General features: G+C 43.0%; 1 protein-coding gene across 2 annotated transcripts in view; it reads right to left on the reverse strand.

Annotated features, from left to right (window-relative positions):
• The window catches only part of LOC126336278 (phospholipid-transporting ATPase ABCA3), a 639,220-nt gene that overhangs the window by 26,298 nt on the left and 590,694 nt on the right, over positions 1-22,228 (reverse strand). The gene's annotated exons all lie outside the window — the stretch shown is intronic.

Below are 22,228 nucleotides of genomic sequence, written 5' to 3' on the forward strand. Positions count from 1 at the left end.
AAAACAACACTGTTCATTTATGCAATATAGTTAATTTATTGAGTGTAAGTAGCGGAGATTCAACTTGGGGGAAAAATAATAAATTAAAATTCACAGCTTTACATCGAAAAGCACTTCATTTGGCTTATAGAGAAAAGTAATTTGCGATGCACAAACAATATTGCATGGCATAGCAGGAGGGGAGAAGTAGAGATGGGGAAAAAGATTAGGGAGTGTGTTGTTGGAATATTAGGCTGTGTAGTGCTAAAGTGGGAATAGGGAAGGGGTTAGGTAGATGGAGTACAGGGACTAGGGAAGGTTGAGTCCAGGGCACATTATGGGAATGTAGAGTATAATACATGGAGTGTTTCCATCTGTGCAATTTAGAAAAGCTGGTAGATGTCCAGATGACACAGTCTGTGGAGCAGTCACCAAAGTGAAGGACATCATGTTGGACTGCATGCCTAGCAACTAGGTGGTCCAGCTGTGTCTTGGCAATTCATGTGGACAGAAAGCTTGTTAGTTATCATGTCCATCTAGAATGTTGTACAGTGGTTGCAGCTAAGTTGGTAAATCACATGGTTGCATTCACAGGTGGCCCTCTGACAGGGCTGGAGTAGGCGGTAGTGGGGGATGTATGGGACAGGTCTTGTATCCAGTTCTATTGCAGGGATACGAAACATGAGGCAAGGTATTCGGAGCAGTAGGAACACACAAGGTGATTGTGTAGGTTCTGCAGGTGGCAGGAACCACTTTGGGACAAATGGAAAGGATAGTGGGTAGGAAATTCCTCATTTCAGAGCACAACAAGAAGCAGTTGAAACTCCAGTGGAGAATGTGATTAAACTGCTTCAGTCACCAGTGGAACTGAGTCACAAGGGGAGTGCTCCTCTGTGGCCAGATGGTGGGTCTGTGGGAGGTGGTAGGTGACTGGAGAGACAAGACATGCGAGATACGAGGTTGAGATGGTACTTTAGGTCAGTGAAGGCCTCACGGAGTCCCTTGATATATTTGGAGAGCGACTGTTCATCACTGCAGATATGATGACCAAGGGGAGCTAGGCTATATGGATAGGACTACTTGGTACTGAATGGGTGGCAGCCGTTGAAGTGAAAGTATTCTGGTGGTTGGTACTTTTTTTTGGACGGAGACACTAATGTAGCTATCCTTGAGGCAGAGTTCATCATTGAGGAAGGTAGCACGTTTGCTTATGAACACTACTGGTCAGACTCAACCCAAAACCAATGTCGACTCATTTCACTCCTCCGTCTAATAGTGATCTGTCACCACAGCCTCCAGATCACTCCCTGTTAACATCCTTAACATTTCAGAATTTCTTAACCTCAAATCTTGCCTCACCATCATACCATTCTGATGTCCACCAAACCTACGCAATATCCTGGCCCATCCCTGCGCCAAACACCTTCCCTCAATGCTCATATTCTTGCAATAGAATGGTTGCAAGACCTCCCTCAAACATCCTCACATAACCACTTGCTCAAATCCAGCCACAGGCATCTCCTACCATGTCAAAGCACGGCTATGTGTGAAAGCAGTCATATCATTTACTGCTGCAGAACATGCTGTCCAACACAATGTGTTTCTTTCCAGTGATTGAGATCCTTCCTCCTGACACCAGCTTTTCTGGATTGCTCAGTTGGAATATGTCCTATGTTCCAGTAGAGCCCTGGCATCATCCTTCACCTATCTATCGCCTTCTGTGCTCCCATTCCATTCCAACACTACACAGCCTTCTATTCAACCAACACATCCACTAGTTTATTTTCCATCCTCTACTTATCTCCTTTTCTGCTTGACACCCCCCACCCCCCACACAAACCTCTCAACTGGGCTGAATGCTCCCACAAGCAGTACTACACGTCCCCCACCTCTAACCTGATACCTTCCTGCTCCCTGCTTCTGCCTCTCCATATCCCTAACACTCGTGTCATATTACTTCTCCCATCAGGCACAGCTGCAGTCTGCAGGCTGGCCAGAGATAGTGGTAATGTATGTGTGACTTGTGCTTATATGAATGTATGTTGTTTCTAATTCAGAAGGAGGTCTGTTGGCTGAAAGCTTAAATGTTCAGTAGTCTTTTTATTGTGACTGTTTGCAACTCAGTGTCTTCTGTGTGTGGTGAGTAGCAATCTATCCTTTTCATAATGTTCCAGTTATGAGATATAATTTTATTGGCACAGGAAAAGTATGGACAATATATGTTTACATTTCAGGTGCAGCTGAATGTCTCATTACTATCCGTAGCTGATACAGTCATTTTTTGCATATAAGAGCAAAGATGGAGGATAAAGAATGTGCTGTATATCTTGTGGTTCTGATTATGTGTAATAACATGGATGTATGGGTAATATCTGTGAGCAATGAAGTTATAACTGAATTCCACAGAATGTTTTTTTCCTTTCCTACACATCAGTAAGAGTTAGATTCAAAAGCTATACGTTTTGTTGTAGTATAATAACAAGTACACATATAAGGCGTTACTATCATTTTTTTAAAAAAAATATGTCATAAATATTGGTTCAAAGCTGAAGACTGCCCATGGCAAATTAGAGATAATATGGAAATTAGACTAATAACAGGATTTCATAAACATGAATACAAATTTAATGAAGACTGTGTATACACAATTTGTCAATGAAAACAAAGAATCTAATTTTTCCATTAAGAGCATTATTTTACAAGCTTGAACTCCTATAATGCCAACACAAAATAGAATGGAAACATTATACTAACTGAGCACTAATAAGACACTGAACATCAAGAAAAGGTTATAATTAGCTGCAAAAGTTAAGAAGAATGTGTGCCAACTGAAATTGGTGTCTGTAGTCATAGAATCCTTAGAAAGTCTTTTAAATTGTAAGGTAGAATTGCTGGTGGCCAATTACCATCAGGGGGGGAATGTTTAGTACTGCATGACATGTATAAAACTGACAACACTGTCATAGCTTTTGTAACTAACAGCACCTCCCTAATAGAGGTGAGAGGGAGAGGAAGGGCAGACCACTCAGTACCTGAGATGATTGGCAGCTGTGTTGGGTCTGTCCCCATTCTCACTGCAGACCACACCATCACAGGTCTTATAAATAAAGTATAACTGAGAAATTTTGCATTATACATTAACCCATCCAAAGCAAATGTGAATTTATTTACTGATAGAAACCACTTTAATACTTCTATGCAAGTTTGTCTTTCTGATTCTTTTATCTAAGAAGAAGAAGAACAGTGCCCTACCTATAAGTTTTCTCAGCACAAACTGTTATTCAACCATAAACAAAATATTCCAAAGTGCAGTACCTTGAAGACAATGTGCAGAGTGTGACATAATAAAAGGAACCTGTAAGTCTAAACAATGATGAGCCAAAACATTATGACTCATTGTTACTAGCATTTTGGTCTACCTTTGGAACACAATACATCATCAGTTCTACATGTCACGGATCCAATGAGTAAACGGTAGTTTTCTGATGTACGTGGCCCCCAAATGTCTGTGCACAGGTCACGTAAATTACAGGCCGCAGCATTCCAGAAGGGTTATGATTGGGCAAATTTGGTGGCTGAGACAGTGACGTGAGTCAGTGCTCCCGAAACCACTGTATCATTATTCTGGCATTGTGAATGGAAAATTACCCAGCCAGAAAATGAGTATTAACTGTAGAAAATGAGAAATATACCTCTCATAATGCAGAAATTAATGATCACAATTGTAGACAAGTACAAAATTACCATATGATACACAGAAGACTGAAAGAAACTGCAAACAACCGATAGATTAATGGAGCAAAATACTTCAATGCATTGCCAAATGAACTGAAGGTAATAACTGGAGAGAGAGACATTCAAAAAACATCTAAAATCGTGGCTCATTGAGGAGTGCTTCTATAGCCAACTGTAGAAACTAAAATCTAAAGTATTATTATGCCAAATAATTTGGACTACATTCTTAAGTTCCTATTATAAAGTAAAATTAGATTGTATACTGTTGTATACCCCCCCATGAACCATGGACCTTGCAGTTGGTGGGGAGGCTTGCGTGCCTCAGCGATACAGATGGCCGTACCGTAGGTGCAACCACTATGGAGGGGTATCTGTTGAGAGGCCAGACAAATGTGTGGTTCCTGAAGAGGGGCAGCAGCCTTTTCAGTAGTTGCAGGGGCAACAGTCTGGATGATTGACTGATCTGGCCTTGTAACATTAACCACAACGGCCTTGCTGTGCTGGTACTGCGAACGGCTGAAAGCAAGGGGAAACTACAGCCGTAATCTTTCCCGAGGGCATGCAGCTTTACTGTACGATTAAATGATGATGTCGTCCTCTTAGGTAAAATACACTCCTGGAAATTGAAATAAGAACACCGTGAATTCATTGTCCCAGGAAGGGGAAACTTTATTGACACATTCCTGGGGTCAGATACATCACATGATCACACTGACAGAACCACAGGCACATAGACACAGGCAACAGAGCTTGCACAATGTCGGCACTAGTACAGTGTATATCCACCTTTCGCAGCAATGCAGGCTGCTATTCTCCCATGGAGATGATCGTAGAGATGCTGGATGTAGTCCTGTGGAACGGCTTGCCATGCCATTTCCACCTGGCGCCTCAGTTGGACCAGCGTTCGTGCTGGATGTGCAGACCGCGTGAGACAACGCTTCATCCAGTCCCAAACATGCTCAATGGGGGACAGATCCGGAGATCTTGCTGGCCAGGGTAGTTGACTTACACCTTCTAGAGCACGTTGGGTGGCACGGGATACATGCGGACGTGCATTGTCCTGTTGGAACAGCAAGTTCCCTTGCCGGTCTAGGAATGGTAGAACGATGGCTTCGATGACGGTTTGGATGTACCGCGCACTATTCAGTGTCCCCTCGACGATCACCAGAGGTGTACGGCCAGTGTAGGAGATCGCTCCCCACACCATGATGCCGGCTGTTGGCCCTGTGTGCCTCGGTCGTATGCAGTCCTGATTGTGGTGCTCACCTGCACGGTGCCAAACACGCATACGACCATCATTGGCACCAAGGCAGAAGCGACTCTCATCGCTGAAGACGACAGGTCTCCATTCGTCCCTCCATTCACGCCTATCGCGACACCACTGGAGGCAGGCTGCACAATGTTGGGGCGTGAGCGGAAGATGGCCTAACGGTGTGCGGGACCGTAGCCCAGCTTCATGGACACGGTTGCGAATGGTCCTCGCCGATACCCCAGGAGCAACAGTGTCCCTAATTTGCTGGGAAGTGGCGGTGCGGTCCCCTATGGCACTGCGTAGGATCCTACGGTCTTGGCGTGCATCCGTGCGTCGCTGCGGTCCGGTCCCAGGTCGAGGGGCACGTGCAGCTTCCGCCGACCACTGGCGACAACATCGATGTACTGTGGAGACCTCACGCCCCACGTGTTGAGCAATTCGGCGGTACGTCCACCCGGCCTCCCGCATGCCCACTATACGCCCTCGCTCAAAGTCCGTCAACTGCACATACGGTTCACGTCCACACTGACGCGGCATGTTACCAGTGTTAAAGACTGCGATGGAGCTCCGTATGTCAGGGCAAACTGGCTGACACTGACGGCGGCGGTGCACAAATGCTGCGCAGCTAGCGCCATTCGACGGCCAACACCGCGGTTCCTGGTGTGTCCGCTGTGCCGTGCATGTGATCATTGCTTGTACAGCCCTCTCGCAGTGTCCGGAGCAAGTATGGTGGGTCTGACACACCGGTGTCAATGTGTTCTTTTTTCCATTTCCAGGAGTGTATTCCGGAAGTAAAATAGTCCCCCATTCGGATCTCCGGGTGGGGACTACCCAAGAGGACGTCGTTATCAGGAGAAAGAAAACTGGCGTTCTACGGATTGGAGCGTGGAATGTCAGATCCCTTAATCGGGCAGGTAGGTTAGAAAATTTAAAAAGGGAAATGGATAGGTTGAAGTTAGATATAGTGGGAATTAGTGAAGTTCGGTGGCAGGAGGAACAAGACTTTTGGTCAGGTGAATACAGGGTTATAAATACAAAATCAAATAGGGGTAATGCAGGAGTAGGTTTAATAATGAATAAAAAAATAGGAGTGCAGGTAAGCTACTACAAACAGCATAGTGAACGCATTATTGTGGTCAAGATAGACACAAACTCCACCATTACTACAGTAGTACAAGTTTATATGCCAACTAGCTCTGCAGATGATGAAGAAATTGAGGAAATCTAAGATGAGATAAAATAAATTATTCAGGTAGTCAAGGGAGACGAAAATTTAATAGTCATGGGTGACTGGAATTCGAGGGAAGGAAAAGGGAGAGAAGGAAACATAGTAGGTGAAAATGGATTGGGGGGAAGAAATGAAAGAGGAAGCCGTCTGGTAGAATTTTGCACAGAGCACAACTTAATCATAGCTAATACTTGGTTCAAGAATCATAAAAGGAGGTTGTATACATGGAAGAATCCTGGAGATACTAAAAGGTATCAGATAGATTGTATAATGGTAAGACAGAGATTTAGGAATCAGGTTTTAAATTGTAAGACATTTCCAGGGGCAGATGTGGACTCTGACCACAATCTATTGGTTATGAACTGTAGATTTAAACTAAAGAAACTACAAGAAGGTGCTAATTTAAGGAGATGGGACCTGGAAAACTGAAAGAACCAGAGGTTGTAGAAGGTTTCAGGGAGAGCATAAGGGAACAATTGACAGGAATGGAGGAAAGAAATACAGTAGAAGAAGAATGGGTAGCTCTGAGGGATGAAGTAGTGAAGACAGCAGAAGATAAAGTAGGTAAAAAGACGAGGGCTAATAGAAATCCGTGGGTAACAGAAGAAATATTGAATTTAATTGATGAAAGGAGAAAATATAAAAATGCAGTAAATGAAGCAGGCAAAAAGAAATACGACCGTCTCAAAAATGAGATCGACAGGAAGTGCAAAATGGATAAGCAGGGATGGCTAAAGGACAAATGTAAGGATGTAGAAGCTTATCTCACTAGGGGTAAGATAGATACTGCCTACAGGAAAATTAAAGAGACCTTTGGAAGTAAGAGAGCCACTTGTATGAATATCAAGAGCTCAGATGGAAACCCAGTTCTAAGCAAAGAAGGGAAGGCGGAAAGGTGGAAGGAGTATATAGAAGGTTTATACAAGGGCGATGTACTGGAAATGGAAGAGGATGCAGATGAAGATGAAATGGGAGATACAATACTGCGGGAAGAGTTTGACAGAGCACTGAAAGACCTGAGTCGAAACAAGGCCCCCGGAGTAGACAACATTCCATTGGAGCTACTCACGGCCTTGGGAGCGCCAGTCCTGACAAAACTCTACCATCTGGTGAGCAAGATTTATGAGACAGGCGAAATACCCTCAGACTTCAGAAGAATATAATAATTCCAATCCCAAAGAAAGCAGGTGTTGACATACGTGAAAATTACCGAACTATCAGTTTAATAAGTCACAGCTGCAAAATACTAACACGAATTCTTTACAGATGAATGGAAAAACTGGTAGAAGCCGACCTCGGGGAAGATCAGTTTGGATTCCGCAGAAATGTTGGAACACGTGAGGCAATACTAACCTTACGACTTATCTTAGAAGAAAGATTAAGAAAAGGCAAACCTATGTTTCTAGCATTTATAGACTTAGAGAAAGCTTTTGACAATATTGACTGGAATACTCTCTTTCAAATTCTAAAGGTGCCAAGGGTAAAATACAGGGAGCGTAAGGCTATTTACAATTTGTACAGAAACCAGATGGCAGTTATAAGAGTCGAGGGACATGAAAGGGAAGCAGTGGTGAGACAGGGTTGTAGCCTCTCCCCGATGTTATTCAATCTGTATATTGAGTAAGCAGTAAAGGAAACAAAAGAAAAATTTGGAGTAGGTATTAAAATTCATGGAGAAGATGTAAAAACTTTGAGGTTCGCCGATGACATTGTAATTCTGTCATAGACGGCAAAGGACTTGGAAGAGCAGTTGAACAGAATGGACAGTTTCTTAAAAGGAGGATATAAGATGAACATCAACAAAAGTAAAACGGGTATAATGGAATGTAGTCAAATTAAATCGGGTGATGCTGAGGGAATTAGACTAGGAAATGAGACACTTAAAGTAGTAAAGGAGTTTTGCTATTTAGGGAGTAAAATAACTGATGATGGTCAAAGTAGAGAGGATATAAAATATAGACTGGCAATGGCAAGGAAAGTGTTTCTGAAGAAGAGAAAATTGGTAACATCGAGTATAGATTTAATGGTCAGGAAGTCCTTTCTGAAAGTATTTGTATGGAGTGTAGCCATGTATGGAAGTGAAACATGGACAATAACTAGTTTGGACAAGAAGAGAATAGAAGCTTTCGAAATGTGATGCTACAGAAGAATGCTGAAGATTAGATGGGTAGATCACATAACTAATGAGGAGATATTGAATAGAATTGGGGAGAAGAGGAGTTTGTGGCACAACTTGACAAAAAGAAGGGACCGTTTGGTAGGACATGTTTTGAGGCATCAAGGGATCACAAATTTGCCATTGGAGGGCAGCGTGGAGGGTAAAAATCGTAGAGGGAGACCAAGAGATGAATACACTAAGCAGATTCAAAAGGATGTAGGTTGCAGCAAGTACTGGGAGATGAAGAAGCTTGCACAGGATAGAGTAGCATGGAGAGCTGCATCAAACCAGTCTCAGGACTGAAGACCACAACAACAACTGTTGTATTGTACTACCAATTGCTATGCATGTGATTACATGTTTCACGCAAATAAATTACAAATTACAAAATTACCGTACGGAGTGACATTGACTATGAAGGGATGAGAGTGATTCACAATAATCAAAGCATAATCAATTTTGGCAGTAAACATTATACTGTTGTGGTGTTCAGTCCTAAGACTTTTTTGGTACATCTCTCCATCCAAGTTTATGAGGTGTGTGAGAAAAGTAATGAGACTAGTTTTTTATCTACTAAAGTTTTGATTTTTTTCAGAAAACAATATTGCTCCTTCAAAGTAGTTCCTTCCGGCAGCTATACACCAGAGGAGTTGTTGTTCCCAGTCATGGTAGCAGCATTTAAGACTTCAGTTGGTAGAGCCTTTAACATGACAGTCACATTCTTTTGAATGTTCTTTAAGAGTTCCAAAAATAGCATCCTTTTAAGATATTTTTTTTTAATTTCGGGAAAAGAAATATCACAAGATACAGATCAGGTGAACAGGGGGTCTGTGGAACAACAGGAATGCTTTTTGAGGTCAAAACTTCCATGCCGGAAGTGGCTGTGTGATATGAGGCATTCTTGTGATGCAGTGTCCACTCGTCTGCAATGTCTGGTCTCACTTGATTCACCCCTTTCCTGAATATTCCAAGGACATCTTTTTATAACATTTGGTTGACAGTCTGTCCTGGAGGAACAAATCCGTTATGCATGATACCCCTTCTGTCAAAAAAACAAATCACTATTACTTTGATCTTTGATTTGCTCATTTGAGCTTTTCTTGGCTGAGAAGATGTCTCAGTGTGTCACTCCTCACCTTGCCACTTTGTCTCAGGTTCATACTCAAAATTCAGGCTTCATCACCTGTGATCACATAACTGAACCATTCACGATCATTGGTAAACCTTTAGAGAAGATCAATGCACACCTTTCTTTGATTGTTCTTCTGCTCAGTTGTGAGCAGTTTTTCAGGACCATTCTGGCAGAAACCTACCATGTGTGCATATTTTCAGTCAAATTTTTATCTACAGTGAAAATCTTTAATTTATTGTTAAATGTCTGTCCGATCTCACAAGAGAACACAAACGTTTGATGTTTTTGTCAGTTGAAGCTGGAGATCTCCCTGAGTTAGGTTCATCTCCAACGTGTTCTCCACCTACCAAAAATGATTTGTGCCAGCAAAAAACTTTGCTCAACTTTTCAAAAGTCGCACTTGTGTATTTCCTGAGTTTAACACAAACCTTGATTGCATAAAGTTGCTGTAAATTCTTCTGTTCCATTTTCATAACACACAACAAAAGCACAACTTCACTGATGGCGCTCTGAAAAATCAAGTGAGGTGAAACTCGAACTGAGCTTCTGGAAGAGAAGAACACTCCTGTCTACACAAGTAGAACAACGCAGTATTGCCACATTCCTCACAGTGTTGTCAGTCTCATTACATTTCTAACTCACCTCACATTTTGCGAAAGTCTCATCTTTGAATAACTACTCAACCAGCAAACATTTGCTTATTGTACTTAAGCCTTGGTCATCACACACTATAATTTTTACTGCCCACACATCCTTCCATTACCAAACTGAAAATTCCTCTATGAAACTCCAGGTAGGAATGTAAACAATGTAGGAAAAGAGGGATTGCTGCTTATTGTACAGAAGACACCTTAAGTTGCAGACAGGCACAAGGACACTTACATAAAGCTTTCAGCCTCAGCCTTCACCAGTAAAAGAGAGACACACTCCATTCATAAACACATGCACACAGACCGCCAATCCACCATCTTGCGCCGGAGATGCTGGAGCTGGCAGTCGAGTGTGCATCAGGTGTGCTTGCTTGTGTAAGAATGGTGGGTGTCACTCGTTTACTAATGAAGGCTGTGACTGAAAGCTTTATGCAAGTGTCTTTTAACTGCGTATGTCTGCAACTTAATGATCCTTTCCTTTATTCACTTTGTGCCTTAAATTTCTTTTTTCTTCAAATTTTATTCAGTATATCTTCTTTAATTATTTGGTATACCCATGTACTCTTCAAACAATGGAAAATCCAGGATGGAATGTAACAATACGAGAGAAGGAAAGTTGCTACTCGCCATATAGTGGAGATGCTGAGCTGCGATAGGCACAACAAAAAGATTGTGGATCTTTTTATTGTGCCTATCGCAGCTCAGCATCTCCACTATATTGTGAGTAGTAACTTTCCTTCTCTTGTATTATTACATGTACTCTTCAAGATACTTCTGTAGATCCATATTTCAATTTCATAGATGGCTACACATCAAACCATTACTTTCAGGAAAGACATCCTTAAATTTAATATTATATCTACCATTAACCCTTTAACTGCTCCGGAAGTATTAACGCGCACCATTGTACCTGTCCCTGTGTGCTCTGAATGTGTTTTCATGTGCCACCAGTCCTGCTCGGTACTCTAAATGTGTCTACACCAACTGCCTTAGTGGCACCCGTGTCCTCCTGACATGTTGAGACGTGCTGCGCTGCCATGTCTTCCGTGGCCTCTGGCCTCTGGCCGCATTAACGCACCCAGGCGTATATTCGTGCCAAGTGCCTAGGAGATGTTCAGCATTCCGCTGGCACAGTTGAAGTCTCACAAGTATTTGCTGCTGTGTTCTTGTGTTGTAGTTTTCGTCTGTGCTTTTACTGTTGACAACGTTAATGTTTTGAGAAGAAAATAGCATGCCGCTGTGGTTGTACTGATAAAGAAATCATCGAAATTCTCACTAGAAGTGACAGTGAGAATGAAATTTTTGACATCAATGGTAGTGATTATTCTTCGACTGAACCTCAAAGGAACAGTCCTGTGCCGTGTACTTCAGCTGGAACAGCACATCTGTCAACAAGAGAGGAGTATCATTCAGAATCTGATGAGTCTGAGAGTGATAGTGAAGGGCCAGTGAAAAGAGCTCGCAGCTCACTTAAGTGACACGTTTGACTGGAAGAAAAGCGATTTTCATCCTTTTTTTTCCATTTCACAGCACATTTCATCCCTACCAAAAGCTCTGCATTGACGAAAGCCTCTTGTTGTTCAAAGGTTGATTATTGTTCAAACAGCACATTCCCTCCAAAAGAAGTAGCTCTGGAATAAAAAAAATTGGGCTATGTGAGTGCCAGGTGGGTTATATCCTTGATTTCATTGTTTACATGGGCACAAATACTGAAATTGAGTTCTACAATCTGAGGAAAAGTGGCAACATAGTAGCAACATTGATGAAACCATTTTTAGGAAGGGGACATATGCTCTATGTCCATAATTGGTATTCAAGCCCAGGCCTGTTCCTCTGGATTCATAACCATGGAACAAGCACATGTGGTACTGTTTGCAAAAACATATGCAACATACCAAAATTACAGAAGAAACTAAAATGAGGAGAAATACAGTTGATGTCCACTGACACAATCCTTGTGATGAAATGGTGTGACAAAACAGAAGTGTGGATGCTGACCACCTGTAATACTGCAGAAATGGTTGATACGGAAAAGACAAACAGAAAGACAGGTGGAAGATTAAGGAAACCACAATATATTGCAGATAACAACAAGAGTATGGGTGCTGTTGACTGCTGTGACATGCTGCTGAGTTCAGTGCAATCAGTATGAAAGACTGTCAAGTGGTACAAAACATTCTTTTTCCACCTACTGGATCTGTGCATTTTAAATGCCGATGCTCTCCACAGAGTAGTAGTAACAGGATGAAAAATGCAACTAGCGGAATTTCATTTGTGTCTGGTAAGAGAGCTTGTTGAAGCTTATGCAAAAGAACGGAAGAAAGCTGGCAGAGGAAGGTGGTCTGGAGACGAGAATCCTCTAAGATTTACTGAGAGGCATTTTTCAAAGATCACTGAGATGGAAAACTCAAAGAAACATACGCCAATGTGCCAGTGTGCAGCATGCTCGAAGCAGAAAGTGAAACGAGATACAAATGTAGAGCATGAAACATACCACTATGTGTAGTGCCATGTTTTGAGGCCTATCACACTATAGGAAACTATCAACTGTCTACAATCACTCAGAAGAGGAGAAATGACATTGATAATTTTCTAAAAGTAAATGTCAACAAAAAGAAAATAATACAACAATTCTATAATATATATATATATATATATATATATATATATATATATATATATATATATATATATATATATATATATATAACAGAAAGAAACTTCCACATGGGAAAAATATATTAAAAATAAAGATTCCAAGACTTACCAAGCGGGAAAGCGCCGGCAGACAGGCACATGAACAAAACACACAAACACACACACAGAATTACAAGCTTTCGCAGCTGGCAGTTGCTTCGTCAGGAAGGAAGGAAGGAGAGGGAAAAATGAAAGGGTGTGGGTTTTAAGGGAGAGGGTAAGGAGTCATTCCAATCCCGGGAGCGGAAAGACTTCCCTTAGGGGAAAAAAAAGGACAGGTGTACACTCGCACACACACACACACACACACACACACACATATCCATGCGCACATACACAGACACAAGCAGACATATTTAGAGCAAAGAGTAAGGGCAGAGATGTCAGTCGAGGCGGAAGTACAGAGGCAAAGAAGTTGTTGAAAGACAGGTGAGGTATGAGCGGCGGCAACTTGAAATTAGCGGAGGTTGAGGCCTGGCGGATATCGAGAAGAGAGGATTTACTGAAGGGCGAGTTCCCATCTCCGGAGTTCGGATAGGTTGGTGTTGGTGGGAAGTATCCAGATAACTCGGACGGTGTAACACTGTGCCAAGATGTGCTGGCCGTGCATCAAGGCATGTTTAGCCACAGGGTGATCCTCATTACCAACAAACACTGTCTGCCTGTGTCCATTCATGCGAATGGACAGTTTGTTGCTGGTCATTCCCACATAGAAAGCATCACAGTGCAGGCAGGTCAGTTGGTAAATCACGTGGGTGCTTTCACATGTGGCTCTCCCTTTGATCGTGTACACCTTCCGGGTTACAGGACTGGAGTAGGTGGTGGTGGGAGGGTGCATAGGACAGGTTTTACACCGGGGGCAGTTGCAAGGGTAGGAGCCAGAGGGTAGGGGAGGTGGTTTGGGGATTTCATAGGGATGAACCAAGAGGTTACGAAGGTTAGGTGGACGGCGGAAAGACACTCTTGGTGGAGTGGGGAGGATTTCATGAAGGATGGATCTCATTTCGGGGCAGGATTTTAGGAAGTCGTATCCCTGCTGGAGAGCCACATTCAAGGTCTGATCCAGTCCCGGGAAGTATTCTGTTACAAGTGGGGCACTTTTGGGGTTCTTCTGTGAGAGGTTCTGGGTTTGAGGGGATGAGGAAGTGGCTCTGGTTATCTGCTTCTGTACCAGTTTGGGAGGGTAGTTGCGGGATGCGAAAGCTGTTTTCAGGTTGTTGGTGTAATGGTCGAGGGATTCAGGACTGGAGCAGATTCGTTTGCCACGAAGGCCTAGGCTGTAGGGAAGGGACCGTTTGATATGGAATGGGTGGCAGCTGTCATAATGGAGGTACTGTTGCTTGTTGGTGGGTTTGATGTGGACGGATGTGTGCAGCTGGCCATTGGACAGATGGAGGTCAACGTCTAGGAAAGTGGCATGGGATTTGGAGTAGGACCAGGTGAATCTGATGGAACCAAAGGAGTTGAGGTTGGAGAGGAAATTCTGGAGTTGTTCTTCACTGTGAGTCCAGATCATGAAGATGTCATCAATAAATCTGTACCAAACTTTGGGTTGGCAGGCTTGGGTAACCAAGAAGGCTTCCTCTAAGCGACCCATAAATAGGTTGGCATACGAGGGGGCCATCCTGGTACCCATGGCTGTTCCCTTTAATTGTTGGTATGTCTGGCCTTCAAAAGTGAAGAAGTTGTGGGTCAGGATGAAGCTGGCTAAGGTGACGAGGAAAGAGGTTTTAGGTAGGGTGGCAGGTGATCGGCGTGAAAGGAAGTGCTCCATTGCAGCGAGGCCCTGGACGTGCGGGATATTTGTGTATAGGGAAGTGGCATCAATGGTTACAAGGATGGTTTCCGGGGGTAACAGACTGGGTACGGATTCCAGGCGTTCGAGAAAGTGGTTGGTGTCTTTGATGAAGGATGGGAGACTGCATGTAATGGGTTGAAGGTGTTGATCTACGTAGGCAGAGATACGTTCTGTGGGGGCTTGGTAACCAGCTACAATGGGGCGGCCAGGATGTTTGGATTTGTGAATTTTAGGAAGTAGGTAGAAGGTAGGAGTGCGAGGTGTCGGTGGGGTGAGGAGTTTGATGGAGTCAGGTGAAAGGTTTTGTAGGGGGCCTAAGGTTCTGAGGATTCCTTGAAGCTCCGCCTGGACATCAGGAATGGGATTACCTCGGCAAACTTTGTATGTAGAGTTGTCTGAAAGCTGACGCAGTCCCTCAGCCACATACTCCCGACGATCAAGCACCACGGTCGTGGAACCCTTGTCAGCCGGAAGAATGATGATGGATCGGTCAGCTTTCAGATCACGGATAGCCTGGGATTCGGCTGTGGTGATGTTGGGAGTAGGATTAAGGTTTTTCAAGAAAGATTGAGAGGCAAGGCTGGAAGTGAGAAATTCCTGGAAGGTTTGGAGAGGGTGATTTTGAGGAAGAGGAGGTGGGTCCCGCTGTGATGGAGGACGGAACTGTTGCAGGCAGGGTTCAATTTGGATAGTGTCTTGGGGAGTTGGATCATTAGGAGTGGGATCAGGATTGTTTTTCTTTGTGGCAAAGTAATATTTCCAGCAGAGACTACGAGTGTAGGACAGTAAATCCTTGACAAGGGCAGTTTGGTTGAACCTGGGAGTGGGGCTGAAGGTGAGGCCTTTGGATAGGACAGAGGTTTCAGATTGGGAGAGGGGTTTGGAGGAAAGGTTAACTACTGAATTGGGGTGTTGTGGTTCCAGATTGTGTTGACTGGAATTTTGAGGTGTTGGGGGGAGTGGAGCTGGAAGTGGGAGATTGAGTAGATGGGAGAGACTGGGTCTGTGTGCAATGAGAGGAGGTTGAGGTTTGTTGGAAAGGTTGTGGAGGGTGAGTGAGTTGCCTTTCCGGAGGTGGGAAACCAGGAGATTGGATAGTTTTTTGAGGTGGAGGGTGGCATGTTGTTCTAATTTGCGGTTGGCCTGTAGGAGGATGCTATGTACAGCCGGTGTGGATGTGGGAGAGGAAAGATTGAGGACTTTGATTTGGGATAGGAGTTGACGGGTGTGTTCATTGGCCGAGTCGATGTATAGGTGAAGGATTAGGCGGGTGAGGGCTATGGATTGTGCTGTTTGGAACTGGTATAAGGACTGATGGAAAGAAGGATTGCAGCCAGAGATGGGAACTTTAAGTGTGAGGCCTTTGGGAGTAATGCCAAATGTCAGACAAGCCTGAGTAAATAAAATATGGGAGCGTAATCTGGCTAGGGTGAAGGCATGTTTGCGGAGGGAATGTAAATAAAATTTAATGGGGTCGTTGTAGGGATGTTGTGAGGTTGACATGGTATTAGTAGGTGGAAAGGGTAATATGAGGTTAAAGTGAAAGTAAAGAGAGATTTGTATAGGGAGAGATAAAGGTGCGAAAAAAGTCGAAAAAGTGTTGGTTTGAGATGAGCTATGTTGATCATGTGCTGAACTTAGGTTGGTGAACAACAATGGGTGCAAAGGTTGGGTAGTTCTGTTGTCTCCAGATCACGTTAAAGGGTGGGGAAATTCAAGAAAATTTCGAAAAAAAAAAAAAGTACCCAGTCTGCAGTCTGTTACCCCCGGAAACCATCCTTGTAACCATTGATGCCACTTCCCTATACACAAATATCCCGCACGTCCAGGGCCTCGCTGCAATGGAGCACTTCCTTTCACGCCGATCACCTGCCACCCTACCTAAAACCTCTTTCCTCGTCACCTTAGCCAGCTTCATCCTGACCCACAACTTCTTCACTTTTGAAGGCCAGACATACCAACAATTAAAGGGAACAGCCATGGGTACCAGGATGGCCCCCTCGTATGCCAACCTATTTATGGGTCGCTTAGAGGAAGCCTTCTTGGTTACCCAAGCCTGCCAACCCAAAGTTTGGTACAGATTTATTGATGACATCTTCATGATCTGGACTCACAGTGAAGAACAACTCCAGAATTTCCTCTCCAACCTCAACTCCTTTGGTTCCATCAGATTCACCTGGTCCTACTCCAAATCCCATGCCACTTTCCTAGACGTTGACCTCCATCTGTCCAATGGCCAGCTGCACACATCCGTCCACATCAAACCCACCAACAAGCAACAGTACCTCCATTATGACAGCTGCCACCCATTCCATATCAAACGGTCCCTTCCCTACAGCCTAGGCCTTCGTGGCAAACGAATCTGCTCCAGTCCTGAATCCCTCGACCATTACACCAACAACCTGAAAACAGCTTTCGCATCCCGCAACTACCCTCCCAAACTGGTACAGAAGCAGATAACCAGAGCCACTTCCTCATCCCCTCAAACCCAGAACCTCTCACAGAAGAACCCCAAAAGTGCCCCACTTGTAACAGAATACTTCCCGGGACTGGATCAGACCTTGAATGTGGCTCTCCAGCAGGGATACGACTTCCTAAAATCCTGCCCCGAAATGAGATCCATCCTTCATGAAATCCTCCCCACTCCACCAAGAGTGTCTTTCCGCCGTCCACCTAACCTTCGTAACCTCTTGGTTCATCCCTATGAAATCCCCAAACCACCTCCCCTACCCTCTGGCTCCTACCCTTGCAACTGCCCCCGGTGTAAAACCTGTCCTATGCACCCTCCCACCACCACCTACTCCAGTCCTGTAACCCGGAAGGTGTACACGATCAAAGGGAGAGCCACATGTGAAAGCACCCACGTGATTTACCAACTGACCTGCCTGCACTGTGATGCTTTCTATGTGGGAATGACCAGCAACAAACTGTCCATTCGCATGAATGGACACAGGCAGACAGTGTTTGTTGGTAATGAGGATCACCCTGTGGCTAAACATGCCTTGATGCACGGCCAGCACATCTTGGCACAGTGTTACACCGTCCGAGTTATCTGGATACTTCCCACCAACACCAACCTATCCGAACTCCGGAGATGGGAACTCGCCCTTCAGTATATCCTCTCTTCTCGATATCCGCCAGGCCTCAACCTCCGCTAATTTCAAGTTGCCGCCGCTCATACCTCACCTGTCTTTCAACAACTTCTTTGCCTCTGTACTTCCGCCTCGACTGACATCTCTGCCCCTACTCTTTGCCTTTAAATATGTCTGCTTGTGTCTGTGTATGTGCGCATGGATATGTGTGTGTGTGTGTGTGTGTGTGTGTGTGTGTGCGAGTGTACACCTGTCCTTTTTTTCCCCTAAGGGAAGTCTTTCCGCTCCCGGGATTGGAATGACTCCTTACCCTCTCCCTTAAAACCCACATCCTTTCATTTTTCCCTCTCCTTCCTTCCTTCCTGACGAAGCAACTGCCAGTTGTGAAAGCTCGTAATTCTGTGTGTGTGTTTGTATATATATATCTTCGCCAGTGCCAGTCCAAAGCCCAGATCAAAAAGAAAGATGGAAAATATATTCAGAAGGTGTAAAAGATATTCCAACACTTAGGATTTCTGATTTTGAAACCATTTTTAGAAGTATTACTGCACTCTCAAAAACATGAACTGCATTTCTCAGTTGCCATTAAATCTATTACATATGTTAAGCATAAAACTAAAACAAGCATAGTGCTACATTGTTGATTTAAACAAACATCATGCTTGTTTACATGGCCATCTTCTGCAGCAGCTCTAACAATTAAGTATTGTTAGCTTTGCCGTCTTAATCTTACTGCAATTAATGAAGAAGAATTTCACACTAGACGCATTTCACTTTTATTTACAAAGCATCTTCTCTGGTCATTGGTGTTCCTGCTTCATGTTTTCATCCTTTGCACACCACTTGCTTTCCCTCTCTTCATTAGTGGAGGTTGATATCTAAAGACGATGTCTTTGTTTACATATAGCTGGCAGTTTTTTTTGAAGTTTCCAGCTTTTTCTTCCACTCCATTGGCACTGTAGCTCACCTTACTTGGAACTCGAGTTCCATAAATGAGGTGAGGTACAGTGCCAATGCAGTGGAAGAAAAAGCTGAAAATGGCAAAAAAGACTGCCAGCTATTTCTGTACAAAAATGTTGTCTTTAGAAGTCAACCTCCACTAATGAAGAGAGGGAAAGCAGTGGTGTGCAAAGGATGTAAACATGAAGCCGGGAAACCAGTGAACACAGAAGATGCTTTGTAAATAAAAGTGAAACGTGTCAGGAGTGAAATTATGTTTCATTAATTGCAGTTAGCTTAAGATGGCAAAGCTAACAATAATTAAGTCTACATATCATTTATTATAGTGATTCTTAGCAACATAAGCAGTTTCTTAATATAATAAGTTTTACTTTTGTTTATGTTAATCTTATAACCTGTTTTCCACATAAACTCAGAACCTACAAGTATTACTGTAGGAACACAGACATGCATTGACCACATTCTCACAAACATAACAAAGAAGAACATAAACATAATAGAAAACAATATATTTGACAACAGAATCCTTACTATGAAGATTGATGTAGGGAATGTCAATATAAGTAAAAGTGATACATTTATGTATACAAGAAAATTTAATTATAATTAACTTGCGGTGGTATTAGAAAATGACAAACGGTAATCAGTTTACAATGTAACAAATGTGAATGATAAATGGGGAAACTTCTATAAACTATTCAATAACTTTAAAGACAGGGTGGCCTCAGCTGCCTGAGACTGCAGTTGTGTGTGTGAGTAGCATTTGTGTGAGTTTGTATGTGTATGTCTGTTATTTAATTTAGACAAAGGCCTTAATGGCCGAAAGCTATATTTGTGACAGTCTTTTTGTTGTGCCTATCTGCAACTCATATGGTGAGTAGCAACTTCCCTTTTCACAATATTGTTACATTCCATCCTGAATTTTCCATTGTTTGATATTTTATCAATGAGTCACTGTTGGAATCAGCCAACTGATACAAATACCTGGGTGTAACATTTTATATGGATATGAAACTGAATGGTCATATAGGCTCAGTCATGGGTTGAGCAGATGGTAGATTTCAATTTATAGGTAGAATACTGGGGAAGCTCCAGAAGAAGCTGGGAAGACGGATGTAACATAGTCCTTCAACAATTACATTGGTGGTGTCAAGGAGTCAAACTGCTTGTTGTGCCTGAAAGGACCATATATGTGCTGTTAAAGGGAATCTTCTAAACGACCCGATCATGAAATTAACTTACAGGTTGAAATATGCTCACTATTTTTATTTACTTAAATTTGGCATATTTCGTGACAGTACCTTTTCCGTGAAATGTTTACAAGATGATATTTGTCTTGGCTTCAGTCGTCTAGTGGGAGTATGATTCCACAATGCAGATTCGTCGGCTGCAGAAATGACAGAAATGACCTGGTTCAATGTGTTTGCCTCATTTTTGGTGCTTCAAATACCATTTCTCGGAATGTGATTTCTTCTTAAAGTTTATATAAAAATAGTAGTGACATAATTCATATTTTTCTGTTCACTAGCAAATTATTATGACGGCAACCTTCATGTTGTTCTACCATCAACACACACCAAGAGTTCACTGCCGAATGACTACAGTCAAAGACAACTCCATCATCAAAGACATTTTACACAACACACAAGCTTCCATTTTTAATCAGTCTCTTTGATATTCTTCGTCACATCTACTAATAGTAATCAATATGCTGTCACTCTCAAAAATATAAGTAAATTAACACAAAATAAGGCAAATTACAATTTAAAAAAATTCTGACAAAAAATATAAGAAAACATTTTCAATTTGGTATCGACAAATCTGGTAGAAAACAATACATCTCCCAGATCCATTACAAGGTCCCTTAAAAGAAAGATTATCACCAGATACTTAGGCATCTTCTTGGATGAATGATAAAGTTATGGTGAACATATTAAAGAAATGAGCAAGAAAACCAAGAACATGGTGAACAAAATTATTAGTCTCACCAGTTACGATTACAAGCGGCCAATGTGAAGAATAAGAATGTTTCATAATGCTATCTTAACTGCAATCATGGGATACTGTGCAGGTGCTTGGGTTCAAAGACTTTGGTCATAACACCAACACGGATAGTTACCAGGGTGCCAAGTGGAATACTTCTTGTGTTCACGAGAGCTTTTGGTACTTTGAGCTACTGGAAGTAACACTTTGATTATGTCCTCTCAATCTCCACATACGGGAAAAAGTGGTGACGTATTGGCTGAAGAAAGAACAATATCATGAAGTGCTGAATTTATGGGCCACGAGAAAGCATCAAATTCAAAATCAGAGCCTTTGCCTATGGTAGAAAGAATGGGATGATGCCCAAACAGCAAGGTGCATCTTTGGTTTTTTGACAAACATAAAAAAAAGACTGGGAACAAAGCACCTGAATCCCTCAAGAGGTCTAACACACTTCTCGGCTGGTCACAGCCCCTGTGCCACCTACTGTCATTGAACTGGTAAAAGACAGACCCAGCGGTAAAAATGAAATGAAAGAACATACTATCTAGTGGTATCTGCTGTATGCTGATAAGCTGATATTGATTGGTAGCAACTGAATCAGAACAGAACACTTGATGTCAAGGAATATTATGGGAAACAGAATGACAGATTTTGGACAATATTGCTGATGCTATTTCAAGAAAGGCTCGGGTAGCGCACTGTCTTATCAATCTACCCCTGCCTACTGCACTATGAGAGGCTGCAACAGAAGATTGAGAAGCAATGCAGGAAGGCAGCAGCAGTCAACAGTTGTGGCTGAAGAACTGCCAACAACCACTTGTGCAGCCACCATAATAACAACAACATAGAGAAATATGGCCACGGTCCGTGTCTCACTGCCTGAGGAGCCAGAACTGGGATGACGTGGGCTGGCGTGTGGCTGTGCTCTTCACTGGCAACAGCAAAGCTCCCAGGGAGTAGGAGAATCCTTCCCTGCAACCAGGGAGCCAACAAACAATGGAAGAAATAGATACAAACACAACACCCTCCGAGTGCGTGAGGAACCAGAAGGCTGTGCCTGTGGACCAGCGCACATTGGAGTTGTTGTTGTTGTCTTCAGTCCTGAGACTGGTTTGATGCAGCTCTCCGTGCTACTCTATCCTGTGCAAGCTTCTTCATCTCCCAGTACCTACTGCAACCTACATCCTTCTGAATCTGCTTAGTGTACTCATCTCTCGGTCTCCCTCTACGATTTTTACCATCCATGCTGCCCTGCCAATGCTAAATTTGTGATCCCTTGATGCCTCAAAACATGTCCTACCAACCGGTCCCTTCTTTTTGTCAAGTTGTGCCACAAATTCCTCTTCTCCCCAATTCTATTCAATATCTCCTCATTAGTTATGTGATCTACCCATCTAATCTTCAGCATTCTTCTGTAGCATCACATTTCGAAAGCTTCTATTCTCTTCTTGTCCAAACTAGTTATTGTCCATGTTTCACTTCCATACATGGCTACACTCCATGCAAATACTTTCAGAAAGGACTTCCTGACCATTAAATCTATACTCGATGTTAACAAATT

This window comes from Schistocerca gregaria, chromosome 2 (genome assembly GCF_023897955.1).
Source record: "Schistocerca gregaria isolate iqSchGreg1 chromosome 2, iqSchGreg1.2, whole genome shotgun sequence".
NCBI lineage: Eukaryota > Metazoa > Arthropoda > Insecta > Orthoptera > Acrididae > Schistocerca > Schistocerca gregaria.